General features: G+C 43.0%; 1 protein-coding gene across 3 annotated transcripts in view; it reads right to left on the bottom strand.

Moving 5' to 3' along the window:
- The window catches only part of dgat2 (diacylglycerol O-acyltransferase 2), a 659593-nt gene that overhangs the window by 19875 nt on the left and 620436 nt on the right, over positions 1 to 19282 (bottom strand). The gene's annotated exons all lie outside the window — the stretch shown is intronic.

Raw genomic sequence — 19282 nt, forward strand, 5'->3', positions numbered from 1 at the left:
AGTAGCGAGAAAAACAAACTGGACAACCACCATTGTCGTTATTTCGTACAGCTTGGAAACAGACCCTTCGGTCCAACAGTCCATGCTGACTGTCCCACCTGCCTGTGCTTAGCCCATATCCCTCCAAACATTTTCTACTCGTGAACTTATCCAAATGTCTTTTAAATGTTGTAACTATACCTGCACATGACGCTTCCTCTGGTAGTTTATTCCACACACTGACCACTGTGTAAAAAAGTTGTTTCTCATGTCTTTTTTTAAAATCTTCCTCCTCTCACCTTAAAAAATGTCCCCTAATTTTGAACACCTCCACCCTAGGGAAAAAGCCCTTGTCATTCACCTTAATCATGCCCCTCGTGATTTTATAAACCTTAATAAGGTCACCCTCCTACAGTCCAGTGTAGAATATCTCAGTCTTTCCAGTTTATTTTTTATAATCTTAAACCCTCCATTCCTGGTCACATCCTGGTAAATCTTTTCTGAACTCTCCAATCCTATATATAACAGGGCAACCAGTATTGTACACAGTGCTCCAGAGGAGGCCTCACCAACATCCTGCAAAACCTCAACATGATGTACCAACTCCTATACTCAAAAGGTCTGAGCAATGAAGGAAAGCGTGCTAAACCTGTGATACAAATTTCAAAGAAATGTGCCTGAGCCTCTAGGTCTCTCTCGTCTACAATACTACCCAGGGCCCTACCATTAATTGTATAAATCCTGTTCTCGTTTGTATTACCAAAATGCAATATCTCACATTTTTCTGAATTAAACTCCATTTGTGACTCCTCAGCCCATTGACCCAATTGATCGAGATCTCTTTGTACTCAGAGATAATGTTCTTCACTGTCCACTATACCACCTATTTTGACGTTAACTGCAAACTTACTAAACGTGCCTTCTATATTGTCACGCAAATCATTCATATAACTGTCAAACAAAAGTGGACCCAGCGCCCAATCCCTGTGGAACACCACTGGTCACAGGCCTCTGTCTCCTACCATCAAGCCAATCTTGTATCCAGTTGGCAAACTCATCCCAAATCCCATGTGATCTAACTTTATTAATTAGTTTACCCAGTGAAACCTTGTCAAAGGCTTTACTAAAGTCCAAGTAAACAACATCCACTGCCCTGTCTTCAATCTTTTTGGTTACTTCGCTAAAAAACTCAATCAAGTTTGAGAGACACAATTTCCCCTCACACAAACCCATGCTGACTATCCCAAATCAGTCCTTGCCTCTCCAAATCCTATCTTTCAGGATCACATTCAACAACTTAGCCACTACCATTGCAAGACCCAAAGGTCTATAGTTCCCAGGCTTCTCCTTACAGCCTTTCTCAAACAAAGGCAAAACATTAGCCACCCTCCACTCACCCGCTACTTCACCCATGATTATAGATGATACAAATATTTCTGCCAGGGGCGCTGCAATTTCCTTCCTAGCTTCCCACACATCTTGGGATACACTTGATCAGGTCCCAGAGATTCACCTACCTTTATGTTTTCTAAGACCTCCAGCACTTCCTCTTCTGTAATGAGAACTGTTTTCCTTTATTCGTTCACAGGATGCAGGTGTTACTGGCCAGGCAGCATTTATTGCCCATCCCCAATTGTCCAGAGGGCAGTTAAGAGTTAACTGCATTGCTGTGGGTCTGAAGTCACATGTAGGCCAGACAAGGTAAGGATAGCAGATTTCCTTCCCCAAAAGGGCATTTGTGAACCGGATGGGTCTTTCAGACATTTGGCAATGGATTCACGGTCATCATTAGATTCTTAATTCCAGATATTTATTGAATTCAAATTCCACCATCTGCTGTAGCAGGATTCGATCCCGGGTCCCCAGAATGTTATCTGGGTCTCTGGATTAACAGTCCAGCGATAATACCACCAGGCCATCACCTCCCCAAAATCATCAAAACGTCAATCTTTATTTTCCTGAGTTCTCTAGGCTCCATTTCTTTCTCAACAGTAAAAACTGATGAAAAACATTCATTTAATATTTCTCCCATCTCCTGAAGTTCAACACAAAGACAACCTCATTGATCTTTAAGGGGCCCTACTCTCTCAGGTACTCTCCTACTTTTAATGTATTTGTAGAATAATTAACATTATCTGCCAAGGCTCTCTATCTAATATGATTCCTTTTTATTCTTGACTAGAACCTCAATATCTTTATTCATTCATTGTTCCCTTAATCTTACCAGCCTTGCCTTTCACTCTACCAGGTACATAATGCCTTTGAACTCTCATTATCACAGTTCTGAAGGTCTCCCACTTGTCAATCATCCCTTTACCTGCAAACAGTCTCCTCCAACCAACTTTTGAAAGTTCTCGTTTTCATACCCTTAAAATTTGCCTTCCTCAAATGAAGAATTTTAACTTTCATGGAAGGCTTGGGAGAACATAAGAACTAGGAGCAGGAGGAGGCCATTCAGCCCCTCAAATGTGCTTTGCCATTAAATAAGATCATAGCTGATCTCATCTTGGCCTCAACTCCACTTTCCTGCCCACTCTCCATAACCCCTGGTCTATCTCCTCAAATACTTCTGGAAGTCTGAAATGAAAACTGAGCGCTGGTGAAACTCAGCAGACCTGGGAGCATCTTTGGAGAGAGAAGCAGAATTAATATTGAATACAGTTTGGAACAGTCACAATTACAGTCGGAACATTAACTGTTTCTCTCCCCACAGATGCTGCCGAGTTTCTCCAGCACTTTCTGGTTTTACTTATAAACCTTTGTAAGGGCTTTAGCACAAGGTTGCTCCAGGATCCTAATGTCACAGAGCAACACATCACTGGGCATAAATAGAACAGTGTGGGTGGAATCAGAACACTAGAATGAGAGAAAGCCTGAGTGTATGTGGACATTGACACATGGAGATGATAGATTTGTCCTCAAATAATGTAGCTACACCAGGGTGGCATGGAGGCTCAGTGGTTAGCACTGCTGCTTCAGTGCCAGAGACCTGGGTTTGATTTCATACTTGACTCAACTTTTTGAATGAAGTTTGCACATTCTCCCCGTGCCTGCTTATGTCTGTTTCAATTTCTTCCCACAGTCCAAAGATGTGCAGGTTAGGTAGATTGGCCATGGAAATGCAGGGCTACAGGGACGGTACGGGTCTGGGTGGGATGCTCTTTAGAGGGCTGGTGGGGACTCTATGGGCTGAATGGCCTGCTTCCTCGCTGGAGGGATTCTATGATAAGCACATACAGCAGTATTCAGCATGAAAGTGTAACAAATTCTGTTCTATTGAAGACAGATCTTGGAGGTGATGGCCTTGTAATACTGTCACAGGATTGTTATACCAGAGACCCAGGAAATGTTCTAGGGACTGAGGTTCGAATCCTGCCATGGCAGATGGTGGAATTTGAATTCAAATTTTAAAAAATCTGGAAATTAAGAGCTTAATGACGGCCATGAAACCATTGCTGATTGTTAGGAAAAACCTATCTTCTCCACTAATGTCCTTTACGGAAGGAAATCTGTCATCCTTACCTACATGTGACTCCAGATGCACAGCAATGTGGTTGACTCTTAACTGCCCTCTGGGCAATAAATGCTGCCCTAGCCAGTAACACCCTGCTCCTGTAAAAGAATTTTAGAAAATAAACTTTTCCTTCTCCTCAACCAATCTGTCTCAATACCAAACTCAGCCCGACATCAAACCACACAATAATCGAAAGCTTTTCTTTTTAACCTAGCTTTTAGCCTTTGATCCAAATATCCCTTAAGTGGCTCAATGCTAATTCCAGTTTTATAATGCAATTTAAAGCCTCATTATGGTTAAAAGGCTCTATATAAACTAAGGCTGTCCTTGTGATAGTAGAATCACATGGTGGAAGAGGCTCAAGGAGATAAACGAGCAACATAGGTGCTGTGCTTCCACAAGAAAAAAAAAGTTTATATAAAAAAAAGTGCAAAAAGTAATGAATGGAAAACATGGTAGTAATCTGGATTGCAATCCAAAAGAGATTGTCGAATGCAGACTGCATCTTGTGTTTAAAAAGGGAATTAGAAAAGCACTCAAAAGGAAACAAACTGCAATGGAACATAGGAACAGGAGTCGGCCACTCAGCCCCTCAAGACTGGCCTGCATTCAATGAGATCATAGCTGATCTGTAGCCTAACTTCATGCTATCCCTTAATACCTTTGATTGACAACAATTGATCCATCTTAGATTTAAAATTAACAACTGATCCACACCATCCACTGCCTATTGTGCAAGAGAGTTCCACCTTTGTGTGTAGAAGTGCTTCCTAACATCTCTTGAATGGTCTGGCCCTAATTCTCAGTGTCCCTAGTTCTAGAATCTCCAATCAGTAGAAAGAGTTAATCTTTACCTAGGATTTTCCTGTTAACATCTTGAGCACATCAACCAGACTTTGTGGTGGCTACAAAGAACACGAAGGGGAATGGAACTGGCAAGGCTACTCTTACAGGCTGAATGGCCACCTTTGGTGTTGTAACCATTTTATGATTCTGTGAAAGAGATAGCTCCCAGACAGAGACTGAAAGAAAGCAAGAAAGAAAGCAAGACAGGAAGGTGAACATTAGCTGATTCTTATGGTCAAACAGATGCTGTGCCAATCTATGGCGCCATCGAAACTCATACTTGACAGAGTTTGTAACCTTGCCAGAACTTTTGCAACTGCAAGTATAATTAAATGGCAATCCATTTTCGCAATTTGAGCCATTTCCCAAGAACTGTAGTTTGTCCAGGATTTCAAAACTGATGAATAAACCTTTCAGATAGTGCTGGTTACTGTACTGTCTATGTAAACAGACTGACAAGCATACATCAACAGGCTGTGAATGGTGATTGATTTTTTCTACTGTCATTTTCCATTATTACGAGGTGCCCTTCTGCAACCAACCCCCCATCATCCCTCACTCCTTTCTGCGACCCTCTGCTTTGCCCTCTGCTCTTTCAAAGACATCCGTGCCCCTGATAAAACTAAATTTCTTATTTATTCTTTCATGGGATGTAGACATCACTGGCACAGCCAACATTACTTACTTACTCACTCATCCCTAATTATCCTTGAACCAGGTAGTGTGCTAGGCCATTGAGGGCAGTTAAGATGTAACTATATTGCTGAGAGAGTCTGGAGTCACATGTAGACCAGCCCGGGTAAGGATCGTAGATTACCTTTCGTGAAGGACACTAGTGAATCTGTGGCATTCCATCATCATTCTCTTTAGAATAGCTTTCACTTCCAGAAATATTAATGAAATTTAAATTCAAATTCCACCATTAATTTGTGCTGCTGGATTTAACAGTCAGAGCTGTACAGCATGTAAAACAGGAAGGGTCTGTTCTGAGGAAGGGTCACCGGACCCGAAACGTTAACTCTGTTTTCTCCTCCACAGATGCTGCCAGACCTGCTGAGCTTTTCCAGCAACTTTGTTTTTGTTCCTGATTTACAGCATCCGCAGTTCTTTTGGTTTTTATTATGGAAAACAGATCCTTCGGTCCAATTTGTCCATGCCGACCAGATATCCTAAATCATTCCAGTCCCATTTGCCAGTATTTGGCCCATATCCCTCTAAACCTTTCCTATTCATATACCCATCCAGGTACCTTTTAAATGTTGTAATTGTACCAGCTTCCAACACCTCCTCTGGCAGCTCGTTCCATACGCGCACCACCCTCTGCATGAAAAAGTTGCCTCTTAGTTCCCTTTTAAATTATTCCCCTCTCACCTTCAACCTATGCCCTCTAGTTTTGGGCTCCCCTACCCTGGGGAAAAAGCCTCGGCTATTCACCCTATCTATGCCCCTCGTGATTTTATAAACTTCTATAAAGGTCACCCCTCAGCCTCCGACGCTCCAGGGAAAATAGCCCCAGCCTATTCAGCCTGTCTCTATAGCTCAAACTCTTCAACTCTGGCAACATCCTTGTAAATCTTTTCTGCATCCCTTCACGTTTAGCAACATCTTTCCTACAGCAGGGAGACCAGAATTAAATGCAGTATTCCAAAAGTGGCATAACCACTGTCCTACACAGCTGCAACATGACCTCCCAACTCCTATACTCAATGCACTGACTAATAAAGGCATATGTAGCAATGCCTTCTTCACTATCCCATCTACTTGTGACTCCACCTTCAAGGAACTATGAACCTGAACCCCAAAATCTGTTTGGCAACACTCCCCAGGGCCCTAACATTAAATGTACAAGTCCTGCCCTGGCTTGCCTTATCCAAATGCAACACCTCACATCACATTCGTCTCAATAAACTTCTATCTGCCATTCCTCAGCCCATCTGATCAAGATCCTGTTGTACTGAGGTAACCTTCTTCACTGTCCACTACACCACCAATTTTGGTGTCATCTGCAAATTTACTAACCATACCTCCTATATTCACATCCAAATCATTTATACAAAATGACAAAAAGCAGTGGACCCAGTAATAATCTCTATGGCACACCGCTGGTCACAGGGCTCCAGTCCTAACAACAACCTTCCATCAGAACTCTCTATCTCGATGACTAATTTTAATTACTAATTCTTAAAACCGTGTCCCCTAGTTCCAGTCTCTACCACAAGAGGAATTGCTGGCATTCACCCTACCCAGTTCCCTCTAAATCTTAGATGTTTCAAGAAGGTTTATGTATTCACACACAGGATGTGGGCATCACTGGCCAGGCCAGCATTTATTGCCCACTCCAAATTGCTCAGAGGGCTGTTAAAAGTGGATCTGATGTCACATGTAGGGCTGAGTCATAGACCAGGTAAGGACAACAGTTCCCTTCTCTAAAGGGCAGTAGCAAAACAGATGGGTTTTCCCCACCATGCTCAATGGTAGCCATTAGAGTCTTAATTCCAGTTTTTTTTTAAATATTGAATGCAAATTCCACTAATTGCTGTGGATCTGAACCCAGGGCCCTGGAACATTACCCAGCTCTCTGGGTTAACAGACCAGTGATAATATCAGTAAGCTATCACCTGCCCGCTCATTTTTCCAAACTCCTCAACCTTTCCTCACAGGATAAAGTTATCCAGAATATGGGCTTGTTGAACTGTGGGCATCAGTTAGCTCAGTTGGTTTGCGATGCTGAGAGGAACCAACTGCAGGGGTTCGATTCTCACACTGGCTGAGGTTACCGTGAAGGTGACTTTCTCAACCCCATCACTCACCCGAGGCACGGGGACCCTCAGGTTAAACCATCACCAGTTGTCTGTCTCTGAGAGAGAGCAGTCCCCTGGGACTAAGAGGTAGTGGAGGGGGATGGGTGGGGTGCGGCATGATGGCTGAGTGGTTAGCACTGCTGCCTCACAGCACCAGGGACCCAGGTTCAATTCCACCCTCAGGCAACTGTCTGTGTGGAGTTTACACATTCTCCCCATGTCTGCGTGGGTTTCCTCTGGGTGCTCCAGTTTCCTTCCACAGTCCAAAGATGTGCAGGCTAGGTGGATTGGGCATGGGAAATTGCCTGTAGTGTTCAGGGATGTGTGGATTAGGTGGGTTGTGTCTGGGTGGGATGCTTTGAGGTTCAGTGTGGACTTGGTGGGTCAAAGGGCCTGTTTCCACACTGTAGGGATTCTATGGCTATGGTGACATTACCTCAACCATTCTGAAACCACACATCCCCTTTGTGGTTTCAAATACTCCAAATTAAATTTAAATCCTTTGCTTGTTAAAAAAGCCCATGTTAAAAATTAGACTTTTCAATGGCTTAAATAAACAACAAACATTAAAAGATAGCATCACTTGTCCTAAATTTCAAAGCTCAGGGCTCACTATATTCTCCTCATTGACCCAGTGCCCTGAATTCATTGTGAAAGACGTGCAGGCTGGTGACTGGGACCTTTGCCAGAGGTATGTGAATTTGTAGCAGAATTCCTGCGCTGTTATCAGCCATTTCGGTTCAAATTGTTGAACAAATATCATAAAACCAGCAGATAAGGCAGACAGTGCACCTGGATGAGAAGCAGTCAGGTTTCACATGCCCATTTCAAGTAGTCAGACAGGCAACTGTCAAACACATGCAGCAATTTTTCCATAGCGTTGCTCAACAGTAACTAAAACAAAGTCCAACTTATATTAGTGATCTGTGATGACTCTGGTGCAGCTGTCTGCGGGTTGATAAGCATCATTTACGAGTGGCATGAGCTTTGATCATCACTAATTGTTCCCTAACCCTGTCCTCACTGAAATAAAACAAACCTACATTTTTATAGCCACCTATCCCTTCCTCAGACCTCTCCAAAGTGCTACCTGGCAGATTCTAGCATGGTCCCTGTTGCAATTGCAGCAACCAATTTACACCCAGGAATTTGATCATAGGCAGATCATCAGGATTTTGGCTGAGTGAGAACCATTAAGGGAGGAATCTATTAAAAATATTGCAGTGGAATCCTTTACAACTGCCCGATGTAGGTCCTCATTTGAAAAGCAGCTCCTCAGTTAGTGCAGCACTCCCTCAGTACTGCGATACAATATGAGCGCAGTGTTCCTGCTCAAGTCTGGATTTTACTGGAGGAGTGGGCTGGGGGGTTCTGACTGTTTGTGGCCCGATTGAAAAGTCAGGTGGAATAAAACAGAGTCTGCCCTGCAGCAATAATATGCCCCGGGTGGCATGAACAACTGAGGAGTGGGATTTCTGCGCATCTCAGGAGAAGGAGTCTTGCCAGAGAAGCTGATCTGGTCAGTGATTAAGATTTCCATTTACTCGACATTTACTCGACAAAAGGGGCAACAGACATTAGCTTTAATTGCATGAGCAGTTCTGATCGAGAACACACCAGCTGGAAGGTAGCACGTGCCAAAAAAAAGTCATTTAAATAAAAGATGTGGATGAGAATATAAAAGGCATGGTTAGTAAGTTTGTGGATGACACCAAAATTGGTGGCAGAGTAGACAGTGAAGAAGGTTTTCCAAGATTGCAGAGGGATTTTAATCAAATGGGTCAATGGGCTGAAAAATGGCAGATGGAGTTCAATCTGAATAAATGAGAGGCATTCCATTTTGATCCAACAAATGAGAGTAGGGCTTATACAATTCATAGTAGGGCCTGGGGTTAGTGTTGTCGAACAGAGGGACCTAGGGATGCAAGCACATAATTCTTTGAAGTTTGCATCACGTACAGACAGGGTGGTTAAAAAGGCTCTGAGTTCTGAGGAAGGGTCACCAGACCCGAAACGTTAACTCTGTTTTCTCCTTCACAGATGCTGCCAGACCTGCTGAGCTTTTCCAGCAACTTTGTTTTTGTTCCTGATTTACAGCATCCGCAGTTCTTTTGGTTTTGGTTAAAAAGGCGTTTGGCACACTTGCCTTCATTGCTCAGTCCTTTGAAGGTATGAGTTGGGAAGTCATGTTGAGGTTGTACAGGACATTGGTGAGGCCTCTTCTGAGTACTGTGTCCAGTTCTGGTTGCCCAGTTATAGGAAGGATATTACTAAGCTGGAGAGGGCTCAGAAAAGATTTACCAGCATGTTGCTGGGTATGGAAGGTTTGAGTTATAAAGAAAGGCTGGATAAGCTGGGACTTTTGTCACTAGAGCACAGGAGGTTGAGAGGTGATCTTATACAAGTTTAAAAAAAATGTGAGGTTTAGATAGAGTTAATAGTAGTTGTCTTTTCCCTAGAATGGGGGATTTCAAAACAAGGGGTCACTTATTGTGAGAAGGGAGAGGTTTAAAAAAAAAAGACATGGGGGGCAACTTTTTTTTTTAAACAGAGGGTGGTTCGTGTATGGAATGAACCTCCTGAGGAAGTGGTGGATGGGGGTAAAATTACAACATTTAAAAGAATTTGGATAAGTACATGAATAGGAAAGGTTTGGAGGGATATGGGCCAGGACCAGGCAGGTGGAACTAGTTCAGTTTGGGATTATGTGCTGCATGGACTGGTTGGACTGAAGGGTCTGTTTCCACTCTGTATGGCTCTATGACGCTCAAAGGATCGAAGCTAATCCCCCAGATCATACAGATATTGTCTCACATTTCACCTGCCTCTGGACCTATTGGTGCTGCACAGGTCGCTAGAAGTTCACAGAAAAAGTTAATTCATCAGAATTCTGTAGAAGTTTCTGGGGTTCAGGGGAAGAGTCACAAAGTGGTTGCGCAGGTGTTGTCTCATCTCACTTTTGACTCAATCCACCTTTCAAAAAGGCCCCTCCTATTGTTCCCAACACATCCAAAAAATACGCTACCTTCAAAAGGATCCAGTGAAAGCCGACCACAAACTGAGATAGTTTACGGATTTGATCACAGAAATAAGATCACATGAACAAAGTGACAATATTAAGACATTCTCTGCTTAACCACTGGCACCTTTAGTCACTAGGCACTTGTCCCCCATTCTGTGACTCTCTGTACGTTTGCTGCCTTGCAAATTCCTTTCCTCTACAGTTTCCTTAATGCATTGTTTCACCATCATCCCTTCCAACACCTCACTCACCTCTGTAAGTTTCACAGAAATTTGTACAAAAACAGAAATTGCCGGAAAGGCTCAGCAGGCCTGGCAGCATCTGTGGAGAGAAATCAGAGTTGGGGCAAAGTCACTCCACCCAAAACATTAACTCTGATTTCTCTCCATAGATGCTGGCACACCTGCTGAGCTTTTCCAGCAACTTCTGTTTTAGTTTCTGCATCTGCAATTCTGTTTCAGAGAAATTTATGCCTATTGTACATTCTCAAAATGCAAACATCAACTATAGAAGGCACCAAGAAAATTATACCAGTCAGTATTTGAAGGAAAACTAAATGCTTTCAAAAATAAAAAAGACGACAAATATCTACAGCAAACCTGCACAAAACAAACTATCACTTTGGGTGAAATGCAAGGAAAAGAAAATTTTTCTTAAGACGAACTCTTGTAAAACAAGTTAAACAACTAGAGTGTAAGAGTTATTTTCCATAGGTGGACTGTTCCCAGTAAGACAGCCTCATGCTAAGAATCAGAAGAAATAAAGTACAATTTAAACTGCTGTGCAATGGCTAGTATTAGTCATCAATGCAAAGATAAAAGTTACCAAATAGAATTTGAGTGTTTTGCTACAAGTTTGAAGTCCAGCTACAGCTCATGCAAAGATTACATTGACTATCACAAGTTAACTCACAAACATGATACATAGATTACCACAATCACGTTCCTCCCTTGGGGAAAAGAAATTTAGAGTTTCAGGATGACAGCCTATGACGTGCATGCTCCTGGATGGCCATGACCCACCTCAAAACTGACAGAAATGCGTAGAATTTGCAGCAGAGATATAGGTCCAACTGGTCTGGACTGGCTATTATGCTCCACATCCTCTAGTCCTGCTTCATCATAACCCAAACGTCAGCTCTCCTGCTCCCGCTTCATCATTGCGGACATCTCAACCTCTCCCTGATGTTGAGGAATCCTAACGTTCTCCCCACTCTCTGGGGAAAACAGTTCTTCTGAATCCCCTATGTGAATTGGTTTCATTGGTGTCTGTCCTTTAAATTATTTGTCTTCCCTACCCCACCCCACCCAACCCAACAAGTGGGAACATTTTCCCTACATTTACCTGATCAGGTTCACTTCATAATTTTAATGATCTCTATTGGAGGACTTAAAAGGGCAAAGGGATGAGAACATTCATCAGATTGAAAAGTAAACCAAGTGTAAGGTTTTGTTCTTTGATTATTTTTCTTTTATTCATTGATGGGTTGAGGGCATCACTGGCTAGTGGCAGGCAGCATTTATTGCCCATCCCTAATTGCCCAGAGTCAATCACATTGCTGTGGGTCTGGAGTCACATGTAGACCAGACCAGGTAAGGATGGCAGTTTCCCTAGTGAAGCAGATGGGTTTTTCCTGATAATTAATTCACAGTCATCATTAGACTCTTAATTCTAAATGTTTTACGGAATTCAAATTCCACTATCTGCAGTGGTGGGGTTTGAACCTGGGTCCCCAGAACGTTATCTGGGTTTCTGGATTAACAGTCCAGTGATAATACCACTAGGCCATTGCTTCTACCACCATTCCCATTGTCCTATGTTCCAAGCCTCAGTTCAAGTTCAAAACTGATGTCTTTTTTCCAACTTTTATCCCTCAAAGTGATGTCCTTTAAAAAAAAAATTATCTGGTCATTCATACATTGCAAAATTCCACAATCAGCAACGTGCAAATCGGCTGTCATGTTTCCCATCTTCCAGCAGAGACTACACCTCAAAAGTAATCCATTGGATGTACATGACTTTGGGAATTTTGAAATATGGGAGCTAGAACTTGCATCCATCTATCAGTCAGCATGGTACATGACATAGTCATGTTTCACTGGAACATCCAAGATGCCACTGCAGCTTATACCTCTTGTTGTCCTTTGTCTAAGTTAATGATACCAACTGGCGAATATTACAGTCAGAGCTGTACAGCACAGAAACACATCCTACATCCTTTGGCCCAACTCATCCTTGCCTACAAGATATCCTAAGTTATTCTAGTCTCGTTTGCCAGCATTTGGCCCATAATCTTTTAAACCCTTCCTATTCTTATACCCATCCAGATGCCTTTTAAATGTTGTAAGTGTAACAGCTCCACCACTTCCTGTGGCAGCTCATGCCATACACACATCACCCTCTTGCACGAAAAAGTTGCCTCTTAGGTCTCTTTTAAATCTTTCCCTGTGCCCTTTAGTTTTGGGCTCCCCTACCCTGGGGAAAAGACCTTAGCTATTCATCCTATCAATGCCCTTCATGATTTTATAAACATCTGTAAGGTCACCCCTCAGCTAGGGAAAACAGCCCCAGCCTATTCAGCCTCTCCTTATAGCTCAAACCCTCCAACTCCAGCAACATCTTTGTAAGTGTTGCCCACACAAAGTCTTTGGAAGAGGAGGGGGATGTGTCTTAGTAAGCAGAGTATCTTTACTACTACAATAACTTAATTTACAGGATTGTCTACGGTAAGACTTGATGCTCAAGATATTCCATTTTCAAGACTGCACTGACTAATGTCCAGTCAGATCATTTTTATCAGAGTGTCCATTCATCAAGTGTGTTTATAACAGAATCTAACATTTTCCCTCCTACTGACATAGGGCCAGTGGATCTCTACTTCCCTGTTTATTTCCCTTGTTCCTTTCTGAAGTAAAAAGGTAACATTTGCAACCTTCCAATACACAGAAATCATTCCAGAATGGAGAAAGTTTTGGAATATGAGCATTAATGCATTGAACATCTATGCAGCCAATTCCTTCCAGGATGTAGAATACAAGGTCCCAGGGACTTAAATTTGCAACCTTATTAACTTCTCTACCACAATCTTCTAATTTGCTTCAATTCCTCAAACTCACTGATCTCTAATTCTGGGAGATTTATTGCATGACCCTCAGCAAAAACAAAATAATTACTTAGCTTCTCTGTCATTTCTCTATTCCAGATTGTAAATGCTCCTGACTCTACTTTTAATGGACCCACATTCATCCTTGCCAAACATTTCCTTTTTATATACCTGTAAAAGCTATTACAGTAGATTTTTTTTGCTAGATTGTATTCATATTCTACATTCATTATCTTCCCTTGCCTGTTTCTTGGTCCTTTGTTAAAGATTCCCCAATTCTGACAACTTTTTAAAATCTTCTACAATCCTTAACTTTCTCTGTCAATCATGATGTGGAGATGCCAGTGTTAGACCGGGGTGGAGAAAGTCAGAAGTCACACGATACCAGGTTGAAGTTCAACAGGTTTATTTGAAATCTCATGCTTTCAGGGCGCTGCTCCTGCGTCAGGTGCACAGAGAGCAGAGTGCACACAGACCCAGAGCTTATACAGAGATCAAAAAGATCATACAACTGGTGTGTGAGTGAAGTGTCAGATGATAAGTCTCTGCAGGTGACCAAGAGTGTTAGACAGTGAGTAAATTGTCAACAGCCGAAGAACTAGTGAAGGGTTGACCAAAAATCCAATTAAGTGAGGCAGCGAGATAATTACAAAAAAGAAGTTAAAAATGAGGTGGTGCTGGAGACAAACTAAATGATTGGAATCACATGCCAAATTCAAAACTGTACAAACTAGTTAATGTAGAGAGATCATAACAATTTAAATCAAGGTGATGCTGTCAAAACAGGCCAATAAAGGAAGTTTTTAAACAGATACAGAACAGTATGGTGGGGTCACCTGCAGGGTGACCCGAACCCAAGATCACGGTTGAGGCCACCTTCATGGGTACAGGACTTGGCTCACAGTCTCTGCTTGGCAATTTTGCGTTGTTGTGTATCTCGAAGTCTGCCTTGGAGGACACTTAAAGATCAGAGGCTGAATGTCATTGACCACTGAAGGGAACATTCCTGTCTGGCGATTGTTGCGTGGTATCCAATCATCTGTTATAGCATCTGCATGGTTTTGCCAATATACCATGCCTCAGGCATCCTTGTCTGCAGAGTATGAGATTGCAAACGTTTGCAGAGTCATGAGTATCTACCGTGTACGTGGTGGGTGGTGTTCCCACGTGTGATGGTAGTATCCATGTTGAAGACCTGACATCTCTTGCAGAGGTTGCCATGACAGGGTTGTAGAGTGTTATGGTCGATATTATCCTGAAGTCTGGATAATTTGCTGCAAGCTAACAAACCACAAACAAACGTCTGTTTAAGCTTTGGCAGTTGCTTGAAGGCAAGAATTCAGAGGTGAGGGGAAGATCGTGGCAAGATGATGCTCAATGGCATGTCGAAGGCTGCGAAGAACATGGCAGTTTTTCCGCTCTGGGGAACCCTGGACAAAGGGTGCTCAGTTCCATCATGTATTCGTTTTCGGAGGAGGTCATTGCAGTTTTTCACCGTGGCTTGTTGAAATTGGCAATCAATCAATGAGTTGATCATTGTATCCCATTCTTAGGAGGGCGTCTTTACGTGTCTGTTGCGTTCCTCCTCTTCTGAGCAAATCCTGTGTATGCGTAGGGCTCGTCCATAGGGGATGGCTTCTTTAACACGTTTAGGGTGGAAGCTAGAGAAATGCAGCATTGAGAGGTTATCCGTGAGTCAGGTGCTGAGATTCCATTCTTGGAAACATGATTCTGAAGAGTAGCCCATTGCAAGTCTGCTGGTGGGATGAAACTTGTTGATATCGCTACGTAGTTGTTCCAGTAATTCCTTGCCACGAGTCTGAAGGAAGAAAATGTCAATGTATCTGGTGTATAGCATTGGGCAGAGGTCCTGTGCAGCAAAGAAGTCTTGCTTGAAAATGTTGGTGTATTGTGGAGGAAATCTGGTCACCATGGCCGTTCTGTGTCTCTGGATGAAGAACTGGTTGTCAAAGGTGAAGACGTTGTGCTCGAAGATGAAGTGGATGAGTTGTGGGATGGTGTCTGGAAATTGGTAGTTGGTGGTGTTGAGTATGGAGACTGTTGCAGCAATGCCATCATCATGGGGAATGCTGGTATAGAGTGCTGAAATGTCCATTGTGATGAGGAATGTTCTTGTTTCGATTGGTCTGTGGGTGCTGAGTTTCTATTAAGAAGTCTGTAGTGTCAAGACAGAGGCTGGGGTTCCCTGTACAATGGGTTTCAAGATGCCCTCAACATAGCCAGAGGTTCTTGCAGGGTCCCACTGCCTGATAAGAGGCGACGTCCAGGTGTGTTGGCCTTTTGTATCTTCAGAAGGCAGAAGAAGTCTCCTACACAAGAAGTACACAGGATGGGAGTGTATAGGTCTGGATCAAAAGTGCTGGTCAGTCTGTTGAGTTGATGGGTGTGTTCTTTGGTTTGGATCAGCAGGTAGTTGTCTGTAATGCTCCTGGTTGTTTGGTTGACCATATACTTCTTTGTAGTAGTCTGTTCTATTCTGTATGTTCCACCATTCAACCATGACTGATTGGATTGTGACTTCAACTCTAAGGTCAGTGTGGGGTGGGTGGGATTGTAGATTAAGAACCAATACCCCTCCCTTAAAAATATTCAATGACCCTGCCTCCACTGTGCTCCAAGAAAGAAAGTTCCAATAACACATGAAACTCAAACAATATCGCGTGTGAAATGAAAGCCTCAGTTTTAACCCATCTCCCCTGGTTCTAGACTCTCCCACAAGGGGGAACACCCACTCAGTATCCACCTTTTCACACCCCTCTGCTCAGATACTACACTCTTCAACAAGTTCCCTTCTCACTGGTGGGGGGGGAGAAAAAAAAGAGGGGGGAGTGCTCAGAGCTGGGATGCCTTGGAGGCATGAAGGCCTTATCTGAAAGTGGGAAGTGTTTCTACAATGCCAAGGAGATGGAACAGGATAAAAGAACACTGAATTTTAGAGAATGATTTTAATCATTTCTTGCTTGGGCTCCCGTATGCTGTCACTTCCCATTACATTATCCTTGTGCTTATTACTATCGCTGCAGTCCAGGCACTTGCGGGAAATCCAACCAGTTTGTGGCATGCAAAAAGGACCCAGGACCACCACCAGTAACATCCTGGTGACCTGCACTGTATTCCTACCCATCCCCAATAACATCCATCACTCACTCAAGAATCTATCCGCCTCAGTCATAAAACCCAGCAAATGGCCGATTGCTGTCCCTATTTTGTATCTCCATGTTACAGAACAGAAGGAGGTCAGTCAGCCAGCCATATGCATGCTAACACTCCCGAACGAGCAGCACATTCGGAGGCTATTCACCATGCTGTGGAGTCCTGAAGGCTGCAGGATCCCAAAGCAGATGAGGAGATACTGTTGGGGGAGGTGATGGCCTAGTGGTATTATTATTGCTGGATTAACAAACCAGAGACCCAATCAATCTTCCAGGGATCTGGAGGAATTTGAATTCCATAACAATAAAATGAAATCTGGAATTAACAGTCTAATGATGACCATGAATCCATTGTCAATTGTCAGGAAAACCCATCTGGTTCACTAATGCCCTTTAGGGAAGGAAACGGCCATCCTTACCTGGTCTGGCCTACATGTGACTCCAGACCCCACAGCAATGTGGGTGACTCTGAACTGCCCTCTGGGCAATTAAGGGTGGGCAATAAATGCTGCCTAGCCAGCAATGCCCACATCCCATGAATGATTATAAAAACTATTCTTCCATATTGTGCTGGGCCTTATTGGAGCACTGCAATATTTTGAGTTCAATCGTTTTAGGGCCTGAAGACTTCCTTCCATATCCTTTAGAAACCCTCAAATCTCAGACCCTGTCATGACATGGGCTGCTTTCAGCTCTGCCAATCCATTTTCATCATCTCATTGTCTCATTATCAGCTTTTTATCTTCCTAGTCAGCCATCCCATTGTCTGCCTCTCTCCCTGGGCTCTGTCTCCACTATCCATTCATTCCTCAGCATAAATACCACCATTTTCCACTTCCTATACATTCTGAAGGGGCCACTGTACCCAAAACATTAACCCTGCTTTTCTCTCTCCACAGATGCCATCAGACCTGCAGAGTTTGGCCTGTAATTCCTATTTTTTTTGTGTCAGAACTCCAGCATCTAGAGTTCTTGGTTTTATTTTAGAGTCTGTGTGGGTGATTCTCTCAACCAGAAGGAGATGGGAATACCACCAAACTGTTTCACAGCTAATGTATCTTTGAAAGTGCAGATTTTTTTTATTGCAAAGATATAAAAATAAAGATTTTTGTTTTATGTACCTACACAGTTGTGGAAGCATTTCTATATGGTCTTTGCACATGAATTAGAAGTAAACATTGGAATTTGACATTCCCTGCAGTTACAACAAAAAAAACACAAGGCATTTCTTACTTATCCAAGACTATATTTACATGCATTTGAGGCACCAGGAGGGTCTGATAACTGAACTGACCTCCACTGTACTTTGTCTGAGGTCTTTCTGCCAGTGGTCTGCCCCCCATTGTGCTTTGGCAGCAGATGCCCCAAGCTTTAGTATGTCCCTCAGCACATAGTCCTGGACCATGGAATGTGCCAGTCTGCAACACTTGGTCGGGGTCAACTCCTAGCTCTGGAAGACCAATACGCTTCGGGTACACCAAAGGGCATCTTTCACCAAGTTGATGGTCCTCCAGGCACAGTTGATGTTTGTCTTGATGTGCATCATGGGGAACAGACCGTAGAGCAGAGTCCCGCATCACAGAATTGCTCGGGACGAACTTTGACAAAAACCACTGCATCTCTCCAGACTTCCTTTGCAACGGCACATTCCAGCAGGAGATATGCAACAGTCTCAAACCCCCAGTGCAGATGCTCGAGTAGGTAGGGTATAGCGCAGCTAAATTACACAAAAGGTCACAAACAAACGGCAATGTGACAATGCCCGCATTAATCTGATTTTGATCATGTTGGTAAGGGATAAACATTGGTCCCAGAACAGGATGGAGAAACATCCTCCTTGCATGAAATATGATCCTGGGGTATTTTCCAATAAAAGGAATGTTTTTAGGTCTTTGACCAGAATGTCACTGTCTCTAACTCACCGTGAATTCAAAATTTTAAACGCATACCAATCTCAAATAGAACATTCATTGGAATCAAGTTAGCTGGGCACATGATCAAACTGTTTGTAGAAGTATTGAACCACAACTTTGTGATCAAATACTTAACACTGCACAAGAGAAAAAAAAAAGTTGAGAAACAACTTCCAGCCGACTAAAAAAAGGCCACAAATTTCTTCCATTTATAAAAGGACCTTCAACCTCCCAATGAGCTTCAAGGGGAGACAATGGTGTAGTAGTAATGTCACTGCGCTAACAAATGGGAGGTCCAGGTTAATGCTGTGGGGATTACAAGTACAAATCCCACCACAGGAGTTGGTGGAATTTAAGTTCAATTAATAAACACAATCTGGAAATTTAGAGGGAAAAGCTAGTCTCGGTGGTGACCCAAGAGAATTATCAATTGATGTAAAAACCTACATGGTTCTTTAAATATCCATTAGACAAAGAAGCTTGTTGGGATTCAGACACTGGTTGCCTGCATTACTGACCGTGACATTATCGCTACATTGTTGTTCCCTCCCCTGTTCTAAATACGGTCATGGGATCTTTTATGTACATCTTAGAAAAGGTCAAATAGGACCTCTGGTACCTTCAGTAGCATAGCATTCCCTATGTACAGGACTCCAGCACGGAGGAAGGTCAGTGTGGATTTTGAGCCCAGGTTCTAGGAGTGGGAACCAGGCCTCTGACCACTAGAGGGTGTGACACTAGTGTCTATGACACTGGACAGCATTATGGAAGGGGTCGATGACCTTATGGGAGATTAGTAAAAAGCAGAATGGCATACTGAGGTTATTTAAATTATCTGCTTATCAACTAGCTCTGCGATGTTGTGACACCTCTGGAATTTCAAGCTAGCTCTCCTGGCTCAGCTTGAGTGACACCATGACTGGGCCACAAG

The sequence above is a fragment of the Rhincodon typus genome, chromosome 6, assembly GCF_021869965.1.
Source record: "Rhincodon typus isolate 14 chromosome 6, sRhiTyp1.1, whole genome shotgun sequence".
NCBI classification, from domain to species: domain Eukaryota; kingdom Metazoa; phylum Chordata; class Chondrichthyes; order Orectolobiformes; family Rhincodontidae; genus Rhincodon; species Rhincodon typus.